The sequence below is a fragment of the Notothenia rossii genome (assembly GCF_949606895.1).
Source record: "Notothenia rossii genome assembly, chromosome: 11".
Taxonomy (NCBI): domain Eukaryota; kingdom Metazoa; phylum Chordata; class Actinopteri; order Perciformes; family Nototheniidae; genus Notothenia; species Notothenia rossii.
The window spans coordinates 49,987,788-50,001,507 of record NC_136910.1 but is presented as its reverse complement, the minus strand read 5'-3'; the positions used below and the strand labels follow the sequence as shown (position 1 = coordinate 50,001,507).

The following is a 13,720-nucleotide window of genomic DNA, read 5'->3' as shown; positions in this document are numbered from 1 at the left end:
ATGTGTGTATGTGTGTGTGTGTGTGTGTGTGTGTGTGTGTGTGTGTGTGTGTGTGTGTGTGTGTGTGTGTGTGTGTGTGTGTGTGTGTGTGTGTGTGTGTGTGTGTGTGTGTGTGTGTGTGTGTGTGTGTGTGTGTGTGTGTGTGTGTGTGTGTGATATGTCTCCTTAGCCACAGGTGAAGAGAGATGCTGACACTGCTTACAGAGAGACGAAGTGCAAGAGAATGAGTTTATTTATCCGTCCTTGTGTAGCTTTCACACGCACTGACACACACTGAAACTCAGACAGACGAACAAAACAGCCACACAGCTGACACTCACCCGTGTGCAGACCAACAGGCCCGTAAACAGACAAACAAACATGCCTGTGGAGACACACGCACACACACATCTGGGAGGAGTATGGGACCTTAGGCACCTCGCCAAGGTAAACGGAGGAAATTGCCAGCCCTGACATTTTTTTGGTGTGGAGCGAGGCTTCTCAAGGTGATAGCTTTCACCGGGTGTTTGTGGGAGATGTGGATTGGTTGCTGCTTAACAATCAACATGCTGTCTGTGTGTGAGTGTGTGTGTGTGTGTGTTTGTGTGAGTTGGAACGAGCGTGTGTGTGTGTGTGTGTGACAGCTCCGCGTGTTTACATGGGTGTCGGTGGTTGTGCTAGACAGGGTGGAACATTGTCTTTTGATTGCATCTGTTAACATATGCTGTTTCGTGTATGGTTTTCTCCCAAAAAAACAGACTTGCTAAGGGGAGTACAGCAAAACAAGTACGTTTGTTCGGAACAAAGACCCAAATTGTTTTCTTTGGTTGCTATTTGATGCGTTTTTATTGTTTTGTAATGAGTCTGTAAATTAGGATTTGAGGATGTACTAAAACTGATTTGTTAAAGCAAAACAAGCTGCAACATTGAGCAGGGACAGAATGATGAATATAATTGGTGTTGAAGATGCAAAACAAATCAATTTAAGAGAGAAATAAAGCTCCATTTGCCGACTCTCTCCAAAGCTCTCTGTTTTGTAGACTATTGTATCTAAACTAAAAGTGACAGCTGAGTTAAATCCATTTCATTTGACCTTAAAGGAAATGGATTATCCAGTGTTGCTGCTCAATGTTGGCCCTGTGTGTGTCTTTTTGTGCTGTGTGATCTTAAGAATCTCAGACTCTAGATGATACTCTTGTGAATGTATCCACGGTCGCTCCACATGTTGATTCAGACTGAGTAAACCTCAATGCACTAGTTTCATCATTAATATACTTTGATGCAGTAATAAAGTGCATTTCTCTCTAAGTGAACGTGGGTGTTTTCCGCTCTCTCGACCATTCAATGCCAGTTTACAGAAGATACCTTAATCTCGTTTAGTGTCTGTTGATGTCTTTCAACAGCACAAAGGAACATAAACTGGTTATGTAAATAATCCCCCGCCATTCATTCACTGCCTGTCTGTTGGGCTCTGGTGTCGATGATGCCTCCGCTTTCATCTTTTGTGTGACATTGAACGAGGAAAAGAATAATGTGAATATTTCTGCATATGAGTTAGTGAGCAAACACTTGAATACGGCGACAATGATAAACACGGATGTTTAGAAACCTATAGAAGTGATGACTATGAATAATACTTAGACATTACAAATGATATCAAATACAAAAGCAAAAGCTCATTTACAGACATAAGTAAATGTTACCTTGGTGTTAGCAAACACACCGATTACTACGTTCAAGATACGATACCGTAAAGAAAATGTACAGTCTTGTGCATACATTTGAAATAAAACAAAAAAGCAAGTTTTCAATTTTTTTGCTGCCTCAGAAAACATTCCATGCAACTTTGTCTCCAAATTCTACCTTTGCAAAGGTGTGCCATATTTTTGTCGCAAGTCAATAAAAGCTGACTAGGCTTTTTTCCAGACCTAAAGAGACAGGCATACAATTGAACATTTAAAGTTGTTGTTTTTTATGTTAAATCAACATGTTCTAGGAGGAACACAAACACTAGTATAAACCTGAAAATTAAGTTTAATTCACTCCTTTTTTTATAAAAACCCGAACCGACCAATGAGAACAACCAGTGACATATTCTCTAACAGCATTAAACGTGTTGTTTCTGCTCTTCTGACATGACTTTCTGCATATTTTACAGAAAACTTGGTTTAAGAAGCCATTTCTCCTTATAGTTTGAGGCTTCTCCTTCACACACAAACTTAAAATCAGAATCACAACAATCTTTTTCCCAGGTAGCCTTGTTTGTCCGTCCCTGCTGTTAAGGCACTTGCCCATTATTTACACGCGGCTAATCCCCCCCAGTGGACCTCCATGATGGAGCCAGACGGGGTTGCTAGGCGATTTGTGATATGACAGTTTCTATTAGAGGGGCACAACCAGCTCTGTAAAATATTACAATGGTAATATGGGGGAATATCTAGCATCATGGTATTTGGCGACTTGCGTAGCGTTAACCACCCCCCTCATAATTCTGTCCCGTTTTGGCTAAATCCCCTGACAAACTAACCCCCCCCCCTGCCTTCCACACACTGTCTCTTTGATTCACCCCAAAAAGTTCACTCTCCCCTGTTTCCCCTTTTCTTTCAGTCTATTCCCCCTCCCTGCATTATCTTTCCTCCCCCTTCCTCCCTCTCCCTGCAGTAGCCACCCAATAAAGGATGTTGTTAATATCATTAGGCAGACTTCCTCCAGCCCAGCGCCCGGCCCACTCCCTTTCAGCCATAATCAGGCGTGCACACTAACTATCAAAGGAGACATCGCTAATAAACTACCACAGCGGAGCGGAAAAACACACACGTACACTCGGGGTGAAGAGAAAATACTGTTGGCTAAGTGTGGGGAAACAGAAGTGTGCGCGTTGGATCCGAGGGGATGGGTGGGGTTGCAATGGGGGGGGGACTGTTGGTGCATGTTACTCAGACAACGCTAATAAAGTATACTTCAAGGGATAGCTCAGCCTAATGCAAATCTGCCACTTAAGTACACTACATTAATTGTGGTTGAGGGACATGTACACAAGCAGACATAGCTAATAAATAGTGATCTGAGAAGAGGCAAACTGTCAGTTTAGTGGGTTTGAATGGGAATGGGGGGGGGGTTTGGGGGGGGGGGGGGGGGGGATGTGGCTTCCTGTTGCACTGCAGTAAGTTGCTGTCTGGATTGCATATTGTCCTCTGCAAAGCTTGAAAGTGTTCTCTCCCGACCGAATGCTACAGTGCATATATCACCGGTTGAACATGGTCTCCAAGGAATACATGGTGCAATACCAAGAGCAAAAGGAGCACTACATGTAAAGAAGACGAAGGAAAAGAGAGGGGGTGGGAGGACCGCGACGTGAGGCTGCTAATGGAGCATGTTGCACAGAAAGTAGAGATTCTCGCGCAAGCAGAGGCAATTATCAGTCTGAATGTTGTCAAGTGTACGTTAATCATATTTGTAATTGTAGCAACACAGATCCCAGTTGGAGAGGCAACATGTGACACAGCACTTTGGTAGCATTTTGTTAGCTCTGTGATTAAGAATGCGGACATTTTTCCAATTTAAACTTGACCTTGAATTAAATGTTGCATCATATTATTATTTTTAATTGCGTCATATTATGCGTCATAACATTGCACATACTGAAATTTCACGGAGCATTGACATTGCTAAAGAAAGAGACTTTCCGAGGCAAACTGAGTAGTAAACAAGGATGTAACTTATTGTAAGTCGCTTTGGATAAAAGCGTCAGCTAAATGCAATGTAATGTAAAAATCCCCTCTCATGTGCAATGAAGGGTTTTTATCGACATGGCAATACTTGCTTTCGCTTTTACGTCCAAATAAAGTGTATTTTAAATAATCTTGGAACACGTTTGGCTTTAATAACCTGATCACCTGACTGCTTATTTTTGGAAATATAAAATATGATGGAGTCAAAACAAGCATAAAACTATTCTTTATCAATTTAAAAGGTGCTAAACCTTTAAGACAAATTTAGAAAAAAAGTGGGGGGGTTCTGGATATTAATACTACTGACATTGGTCGAGAGGTGTATTATGAACACCCTGGATAGGTCGTAAATGGGTATAAGGACTGGATTTATATTTCAGGCCCAGGGGCTTCCATGCAAGGTGACACTTGTTCATGAAAGGTAACATTCACATCCTGTTGGCTGTGCTATCGGGAGCCTCATCAATTCCATAAATCACATGGCATACATACAAAAATAAAACAACAGGGCACTGACTGATTCGATAGGGAGTTTGCTTAGTCACCAGAATATCCTTGGTTCAAGTCCCAGATCCGACAAAGTGTGTGTGTGCACAGGTTTAATGGCCCTGAACACTACTCCCCAAGCGCTGTATAATACTAATACTAATGCAAAGAGTGAATTCCACTGAGTGAGTATTTCTGAGTAAGAGAATTTCATTCAAATCTTCCATCATTACATCTAAGACGCTATTTAATGCAGCATTGGCTTTGGCGAAGGTCTGCAATCTCTGCGTGCCATTTGAGATTTCATAAAAAATATAGAGCCATTTTAAATGTAAAATGTACCGCAGCAGCACAGCAACTTTTGTTTAAACAGAGATAAGTCTTATCCTTCCTCTGGTTTGAACAACCGGAGGGACTTTCCAACGCTATGTGGCCACTATTGAGCTCCCCTGTCATGCTTTATTTATTCCTTTCCCTCTGCACTGTAATGGAAATATAAAAGGGTGCATTGATTAGTGTTTAAGGATCAGGCTTTAATAGATTAAAAGCCTCCGGCTCGGAGAGAGGCACTCACTCTAACATGTGCAGAGAGGCATGATTCTATACACGTCCCCAAGCAAATATATGGACTGATATGGAAAGAGACGGACATAAGGAGCTTCACCCACTTGGGCAAAGACCTTTGATAGACACATAGGCAGCGCAAACACATACACACATTTACCTACAGCCTGAAATGCCCGCGGCAGGGCCCAAAGCCTTTCAACAGCCTGTATATATTTAATATCTCAAATACATAAATATATGTGAAATATTCCCAAAATATAATATAGATATCTGCATGTCACTATCATAAAGTGGGAGCCCTAATGTAGATTGATGGAAAATTCATTCATTTTTAAACACGTTGCATATTTAATAACGCGTCTCGATCCCAGAACATCCTCCGCACCCACGGCTGGGGATGTCAGGTCTCAATTTGAGTTTTAAAAGAGAAGTAAACATGAAAATAAATGAGGGTGGTTGTGTTGCAGAATCCGAATGTTGATGTACTGTGAGAGCAGACCTGAATTTCAAATAAAGCGAGCTGAAAAGCTGTAGCTGCGAGGGCGAAAACAGAAATCCAATTTACCAACGTTTCAGGTTATTTTGGGTTACGTGTGTTCCAAATAGTACAAACAACTTCTGTTGACACACTCGTGTCCTGAGAAGTTGATGTGTCATTTGTAAGGATGTCACATAACATTGTCTTTGCCTGGACAACTGACATTTCACATGCTTGAAAAAAACAAATTTAATTTAATTTAGAGTACTACTGCCGCGGGCAACATAACTTTTGAGGCTCGTGTCCTCCTCCTGCATTTGGCATTTGATCGCCTACCTCTTTTTCCATTTGTATTCTCCACGATGACTATTGTCAAATCAACAAGCACCGTCTCCTCTCCAAACCTGTCCAACATGTCCCCTTTCATTTCCTCTAATCTTTGCACTCATTCGTCTCCTCTGACCGCAATCCTATAGTGGCCATTATGGTTTTAGGCTTCCATGTGTTCACCTTTCTCTTTATGTTGTGCCCTTCCCTTCCTCCTGTCTTCTCTTACTGCTCTAATCATTCTGTTGAAAGTCTTTCTAAAACCGCACATTTCCTGTCGTCCCCTCCACACCATTCTGGTCCTCCTCTCCCATGTTTGACCACAATCATGCCCAATGGTATCCTTCAGTAAAACTGCCTTCTGCTTCATCATTTGATCTACTTTCTTTTGCTCCTCGCCTTTGACCACAATCGCTTTGTTGTGAGCCTCCTCCCAACCTTCCGAGTCGTCTTTCTGCTGTCTCCTTTAATCCCTCAGTCAACAAGTCACATACTGTATGTTGTTAGCGTATGCCTCTCCTTTGTCCTGTCAGGGATTCCGTGTTGTTTTGGTTGTCTATTCCGCCTCGGGAGAAAACGTCCTGCATTTGTTTTAGAATAAACTTTTACTGTTGCTTCTCCTGACCGCTGCGTCCCACCTCTCCGTCAAGAATGACCATGATCTTGTCAGCCGTTAGCAACACACGGCCTCTCCTTGTCGTCTCACTTATTCAGTTGCAAGCTTTTCTCTGATGTCCTGTTACTTTCCCTGACAGCCACACATCTCTTCGCTCGCCTCGTTTGACACCTTGTCAGGGGATGCATAAAACAAGCAACATGTGGCAGCATGTACAAATAAACTCCCCTTACACACTTTGAAAAAGAGAATCTTCTTCTACACCGGCAGTGATGTGCTAGTTGTCAGTTTGGGATAAATAAAAGAACTGCAGCATGATTAATGGATGAAAAGACAACGATGTGACCACCACATTATTATTTTGTGAATAAAACACACACAAAAACGTTTATTTCCAACCAAACAAGAGCTGTGGTCGTATTAACAAAAAGTTGTACAAAGTTTTGAGAAGGAAATGATTAAGGATCAAAGCCTACTGCTATTATTTGAAACATATACAGATCAAACTATACTGTAAATGCATTAGCAGTCATACTGTGCAGCCAATTATTATTACAAAGAGTAGGGGAAGGCAGGTATACCGTAATTTTCGGACTATAAGGCGCACCTGAATATAAGCCGCAGCAGCTAAATTGAATGATGTGTACACATATAAGCCGCACTGGACTATAAGCCGCAGGTGTTTTAATGTTTAATTACCATATGTAAGGGTTCGTGCACAGAGGGGATTGTCGGGAAAGAGATGGCTGTTTGAGGAAGCTCCCATTTATTAACAGTTCAACAAACAAGTTGCATATTTGCATAACGTATTCAAGTGTTACCATTTAGTGCAATAGTAGCTACAGAACATGTACTGTGCTGTGTAAACTGTACTGTATCACATAGCGTTTCAGACACACAAACTTTTCAACTTCCAAACTTAAACGGTGCGCTCCCAGCGCACGTACCGGCAGTCATCTACAGCAGCGGTTTTCAACCAGTGGTACGGGGACAAACTGTCTCGCTCTCGTAATGTCTGTCTGTCTTGCTCTCGTTCTGTCTCTCGTACCACTCTTGGTTCCACTTTTACTTTTGCGCGCTACCTGTCTCACTCTTTTCCGGCCTCCAGCTTTTCCTGCTGGAGCCCGCCGCTTAAAGGTGGGGGGCGCGGACCGGCCATAGAGCCCATAGAGTTAAAGGTGGTGGACTGTAACCTGTAAAATCCATAGATTTAGGAGGTCCCCTAGTGGCCGTTAGCTGTAAAAATCCATAGATTAGCCGCACCGTTATATAAGCCGCAGCGTCGAAAAATGTGAAAAAAGGCGCGGCTTATAGTCCGAAAATTACGGCTACATGCCACATTCACCTCCTTTGATACAAATAAAAGGTGGGTGAGCTAAAGTCCGAGATATTAGACATTTCTGACTATCCGACAACTGCTTCTCTGCGAAAAGCTAACTAGAGAATTGCTTCAAAACAAATGAAAAAATATATAAACACAAATTATAATAAAAAAAGCTAAATTTGCATGTTTGTGATGATACGTGTGTGTTTCTAGCATGTATAAGATATATTAAAAAGTGTGCTGTTGCTGTCAGTACAGTACCAGGATGTAAATGTTATAACAGCAATAACTTGAGGGGTAAATATATGACACATATATTTAGGAGGTTTGCCCTCTACTGGAGGAGGCATTTTTTCTTCATGTTCGCATGGGGGGGATGAGTGATGCATATTCCATTTCCCTCCTTTCATCCTTCGTTTACTTTGATCCGAAAGTTAGAGCAGTCAAACTCCTTTATTGCCTCTGCTGCAAGAATGCTACAGGGGCTACACAGAGAGCTGTCTAAGGATGAAAACGCAGCAGAGGCAAGCAGATACGCACACAAGTTGACGCGCAAACTGACCCGCTGGCACACGGGCAAGTTGATAAGCATGAAAGCAGACTGACAGAGTGGCTCACACGCAGAGAAACAGGCGAAAAAACTGCAAAAGAAGCCCAAATATACAAGAAAATGAGGATCGACGAGACTTTTTTTAGGAACATTTCACAGCGTAAGGTCCTGATGCAAAGTAAGAGGATATGTTATGGCATTAGAGTGTTTTAACATCTGCATATTAAAAATGTACCAAGAGTTCTTTCGGATAACAGAAATAATTACACAAAGAGTCGTCCACCCCCCCTCCGAGATCTTCCAGCTCAGGGTGCAGAGAGGAAGACGCTGTAAAATCTCTGAAACGCTTGTGAGGCTGCCTTAATTGGGGCCCAATCTCAACCAAATTGTGTCATGTTCTCACACCCTTAGGTGCATTTAGATAAAAGCACACAGCAAGTGGCATATCTAACTAAGAAGAGAGCGGGAGAGGGTAGAAGGAGAAAAGCACGGGACTTGCTTTCTCGATTCTTCGCTGCCGCTTGGACAATAGCTGTGTACAAAGAGCTCGAGATATATCATACGCCTCTGATGTGTTTATGTACACATAAATATGCTTCAGAGTCTCTTCCTCTGAACCTCTCCTAGGGTTTCACATTTTTTTTGTCAAATCCAGATTCAGTGAATCAGCTTATCAGATCTAAATCCTTTTCTATCCTTCAGTAAATCTAATTAGGTTCAGTTTTAATATACGTATATATTACAAATCTTACAGTCGTCTAAAAAGATTCAGAGGCAATCTTTAATCATCTTTTGTTGATTGAGATATAAAAGTTTTTCGTGGCAACAGAATTAAATTGTTGCTACAACTTGCAAATTACATTAGCAGCCTTAGGTATTAAATATTGATCAAATATGTCTGTCAGAGTGAACACAGGTTTAGCCTACTTAGTTTTTCACACCTTAAATTAAAGCGCTTTTGTTGGAGTACATAATTCAGAGCTATTTTGTTGACTAGCACACATTGTTGTTATATGAATGGAAAGTACAACTGTGGTGGAAAAAGTATTCAGGTCCTTTACGTAAAAGTACCATGGGTGTGTTCAAACCTGCCTTGTATAGTCCGGTTGAATCGAACCCTGGTGCGTTTAGCCGCTTGGTGCGGTTCAGTTGGGTCGGTGTGAACACAGTCCGAGACCTCTTAAGTGAACTAAACAACCGGACTCTGGTCCGCTAAGAAAGGTGGTCTCGGAGCGCTTGCGAACTCTGGAGCGGTTCATTGCTGGTGTGAACGCAGTCCGCAACAAAGCATAGGAAGCGCAGTATTTACGTGTCACAAGAACGTGGATATCTTCAAAATCTTTAGCGAAAGAGTCTTTCAAGACATCCGCGGTTGTTTAGTTAAAGAGTAAAGCAGAATGAAGTGTTGAACAGTGTCCTGTAAAGTACAAATTCTCCGTCAACTACATAAAAGTAAGAACACCTGTCGTCGGTGAAACGCCCCTCCTTACTGCAGAACGTCTCTCATTGTATGTGCTATAATGTTTTTTAACGGACGTTGTCTGATTATATAATCATATGCGCGGGCCGCTAGTGTCTGTTGATCTCCAGATTAACAGCAGCATGAGAATAACTTGCCGAAAGTGCCGATGCTCAATGGCGGAGGCTCCGGTAGAAACTTTGCTGGGATTTGCGTTTTTACCCCCTTAATGTCTGACCAATGGTTGAACAGCATTTCCGTGCACATGACTTGTGTTTAAAGTTTATAGTCCGTTTGAGTTTTGCCCGTGTGAATGCAAACCGAACCTTCTGAAAAATGAAACAATGTAACAAACTGTCATCTGGTGAAAAACGGACTATTAGGTGTGAATGCACCCTTAAATACTCAACTTATAGCACAATAATGATGTACTTGGTGTCATTGCACTACTGTAACTGTAAGACTCCAAATTTGCCATGGAGTGGTGGCACATTTTCCAACAATCTCTGGCTGAGTACGGACACCTGGTTGCAGAGTGCACCGGCAAAAGCCAAAAGTTATTATTGGTAATAAGTTTGTAATAAGTGTTTCAAATAAAAGAAAACGCTTCAGGAAAATCCTCAACTTTTCAAGGCAAAAAAGTCTCTCCACCTCCTCCCTCTCAACACCAGCTTCCAATTTGTAGCCTTTGTGTACGTTACAGCAGTGAGATTAGCGCCCCCCCCCCTCCTTCTGCCCTCCTCTGATCAGGCCTGCACTCGGACATCTGTCCAAGGATATTTACCCAGGCATTAAGTATGTTAGGGGAAATATTATCCTAGTTTTACCTTACCTTTCTTCTGTCTGAAGCATAAACACCAGCATTGCGAGGTGGGGATGGGAGAAGGAGAGGCAAGAAGGAGAAAAAAATGAAAAGACCTGAGAGAGTAAAGGATGATGGGTGGGAAGGGGTGAGGAGACAGCAGGAGGGGGAACAAGGGAAGGATGAATTGAATTAGAGACGATATATTGGGGTATGAAAAAGGGAACTTGTGTAAGTAAAGGAATAGAGTGTGGAGGAGAGGAAATATTAGAGGAGAGAGAAGATACATTCAGAAGTATCTATAACAGTCTCTTAAATAAAAAGTCTTTAAGTGACAGTTAATCAACCCTGACATCCCTTCTCAATCATTTCGGACAAAAGGACTCTTGAGAATCACTTTAGTACCTCTTAATAAGATATAAGTACTGTTCTGAATTTTAAGGGCTTAATTTCTCAAGGTTAAAACTTTTTTCCACCTTAATCTACTGAGAAATTATTTCCTCTTCCAAAAATGTCGTTATTAGAATATACGTAAAACTTAGAACTTCAGGGTCATTGTCCAAGAAGTCTAGACGGCTTTCTTTATAGTCTGTTAAAAATCAATACACAGTTTACATGCATGCCTGTCTGCTGCTTGGCATATACATAGACAGACACACAGATGCCTACCAGGCAAACACATACACATGTCTTTTTTCATGTACACACACACACACACACACACACACACACACACACACACACACACACACACACACACACACACACACACACACACACACACACACACACACACACACACACACACACACACACACACACACACACACACACACACACACACACACACACACACACACACACACACACACACACACACACACACACACACCTCTTCCTGTCTGGTGTTGCTTCCAGCCTAAAACCAAACCATGTGTGGGAGCTATCCTGTGCTAAACTGTATGCCCTACTGGTGCAAGGTCCCTCGACTAAGAAAAAAGAAAGCTGGAAAGATATTTACTGGCCGTCTCCCTGCCCTCCCTCTGTCTCTCTTTGTGACTCTCTGTGTGCTTTTGACAGAAGTGTCTCTCCCCCGCTTGCCTGTCTTTCTGTTTCACTCTATTAGCCTGCCTGCTGTTATCTGCAGTTCTTATTCATACCCCTTTCTCTCTCTGTGTGTCTGTGTGTCTGTCTGTCTGTCTGTCTGTCTGTCTGTCTTTCCCTCAAACTGTTTCTGTCAGCCCCCCCCCCCCCCCCCCGACCCAACTTCACATCCCCCTCCCACCAACTAGGCATGAAAACGGTGCTCCATTAGGAGTGCCTGGGCTAAGCCCGGTCTGACACACACTGCTTTGATCAGCCGTGAGCTGGGCTAAACACCCCGCTAAACTCCCAGTCAGAGGAGGTGTGGGGGGGTAGAAGGGGGGGTTAACGGGCGAGAGTGAAAAGTAGCGAAAGTAAGCGTGAGATCAAAACTCAGAAAAGAGATGGAGATGGGGACACAGTAAAGAGGGGAAACGCATAGACAGAAGAAATGAGCTCCATTTCCCGAGCTGTCCCAAAGCTACGTTCCCTCAGCACTCTCGTCTTTTATCACAACTCTTTTTCACCACACAGTTTCCATTCTCTCGCCTTCACTCCTATATTTCTCCAGGTAGCCTCCAAAGTGCATCACTAACTAGCTCTGCAGGTGCATAACTCAGGATGATGAGAGGAATGGGGAAACTCGATCAGAGCAGATGTCTGAAATATTGGAAAGTCCCTTTTCTCATAGGGCAATTTGGCTGTCTTGCACACACACACACACACGCACATGTTGTCTAGGAGTAAAAACATGAGGAAAAGACAACCCCCAGAGAGAACATATATAGACACCAGACCTCCATAACTGACAACAGTAAAAAAGAGCTTTCCACATTCAGGCAGGCAGATACCAAACCAGCAAAAGGACAAAAAGCTCCCGTCTTTTTCTCCCGAGGAGTGAAGAGAAAAGGGATTTCCGCTCGGTGCTAATCAATCAGGCCGTGATAATGGCTCCCATGCCTAGCTGTCGACTGGAGGGGTCAAGGCATCCCGTGACCCAGCGCCCAGGGCCCAGGGGCCAAAGCCCCTCTCAGAATAGCACCCCAGGACAGACTCCCCGGGCTAATTGTCCAAGCCAGTGTCAGCCTTTTCAATACCCCCCCTTAACCCTCCCCTCCTTCCACTTTCTCCTTCATTCCTCTCTCTTTCTTCTCCCCTTCCCTCCCCTCCTTAGCGATCCTCTCTCTTTCTATGCAACTGAGGAATCCACTATGTATACCGGCATGTACCAGCGTTTGGGAAAGAATGAGATAGAGAGTTGGATGAAGAAAAAAGGAGACAGGGTGGAGCTGCCGGCAAAGTTAATGAAAAGAGAGGGACAGGTGAAGTGTCAGAAAGTGAAAAAGGAGGATAAAAGAGAAAGAGAAGAGATAAGGAGGAGGAGAGGCAGCAAACTGTCCCCCTTTCCCCTTTGACACATCACTCACTCATATCCCTAGAACAGAGTGCCCTGGTCATCTGCATATCAATGAGCGTCTGTTTAACACCGGCAGAGCAGCGTGCGTCTCTCAGGGACTCAACATCAGCAAGGCTGGCCACCACGATGCAGCCGGCATGCAATACACAATAAAAAGACACAGAGGACACGGGAGAGGGCGAGGGTCCTGAAGCAAACCCCGCTCCAGCTCAGAGCAAATGGCATTCCTCTCATTCCAGGCGCACGCTGCTAATTAACGGCATTAGATCCTGCAGACAGAGGGACATATTGATGGAGAGGTACTACAGCGCCACATCTCCGCTCCCTTCTGTCACTTTTGCTCATTTTTTAGCCCCCCTCACATCATCTATCCCACTCGCTGAAGAAGTCCCAAAAATCACAATAAGAAAAATATAAAGAATACTACTCACTCCTCTTTTTTTCTGTGTTTCTTTTTTTTCCTGATGTGTCACTCCTTATCCTCTTCTCCACTGTAGCAAGGGGGGAGTGTGTCAATCCTGCCGCGCGTTATTGTGTCAGTCCGATAGAGGAAAGTTGCCGTCTGCGCGCATGTGTGTGTGTGTGTGTGCGTGCATATGTGGAAGAGAGAGGGAGAACGTGTGCGTCTGTCTCTGTGTCTCGCACTGCTCCAAGTGAGCGAGCTGAGGCTGTTTTAAACAGGCTGCTCTCCCCATGTGACCAGCCCAGCCACAGGCAGGAATACATTACTGAGACACACACACACTCTCTCTCTCTCCCCTTCTCTCTCTCTCCTGCCCATACACACACCGTGTCCACAGTGCACCCCCTAGCCACCGCTCAGGGTAGTGGAGAGAACAGCCCACACACACACACACAAATCAAGCTTTTACACACTAAAGTCCCTAGTTTGCATGTGAAC

General features: G+C 43.5%; 1 protein-coding gene across 2 annotated transcripts in view; it reads right to left on the bottom strand.

The window, feature by feature from the left end:
* cntfr (ciliary neurotrophic factor receptor) overlaps positions 1-13,489 on the bottom strand; it is a 221,768-nt gene extending 208,279 nt beyond the window's left edge. The window contains exon 1 of one of the 2 annotated variants that reach the window (XM_079660167.1): positions 13,251-13,489. The gene's annotated coding sequence lies outside the window, so the exon portion shown is untranslated. The remainder of the gene's footprint in view (positions 1-13,250) is intronic. The other variant, XM_079660166.1, reaches the window with a different exon arrangement.
* Positions 13,490-13,720: the final 231 nt, after the last annotated feature.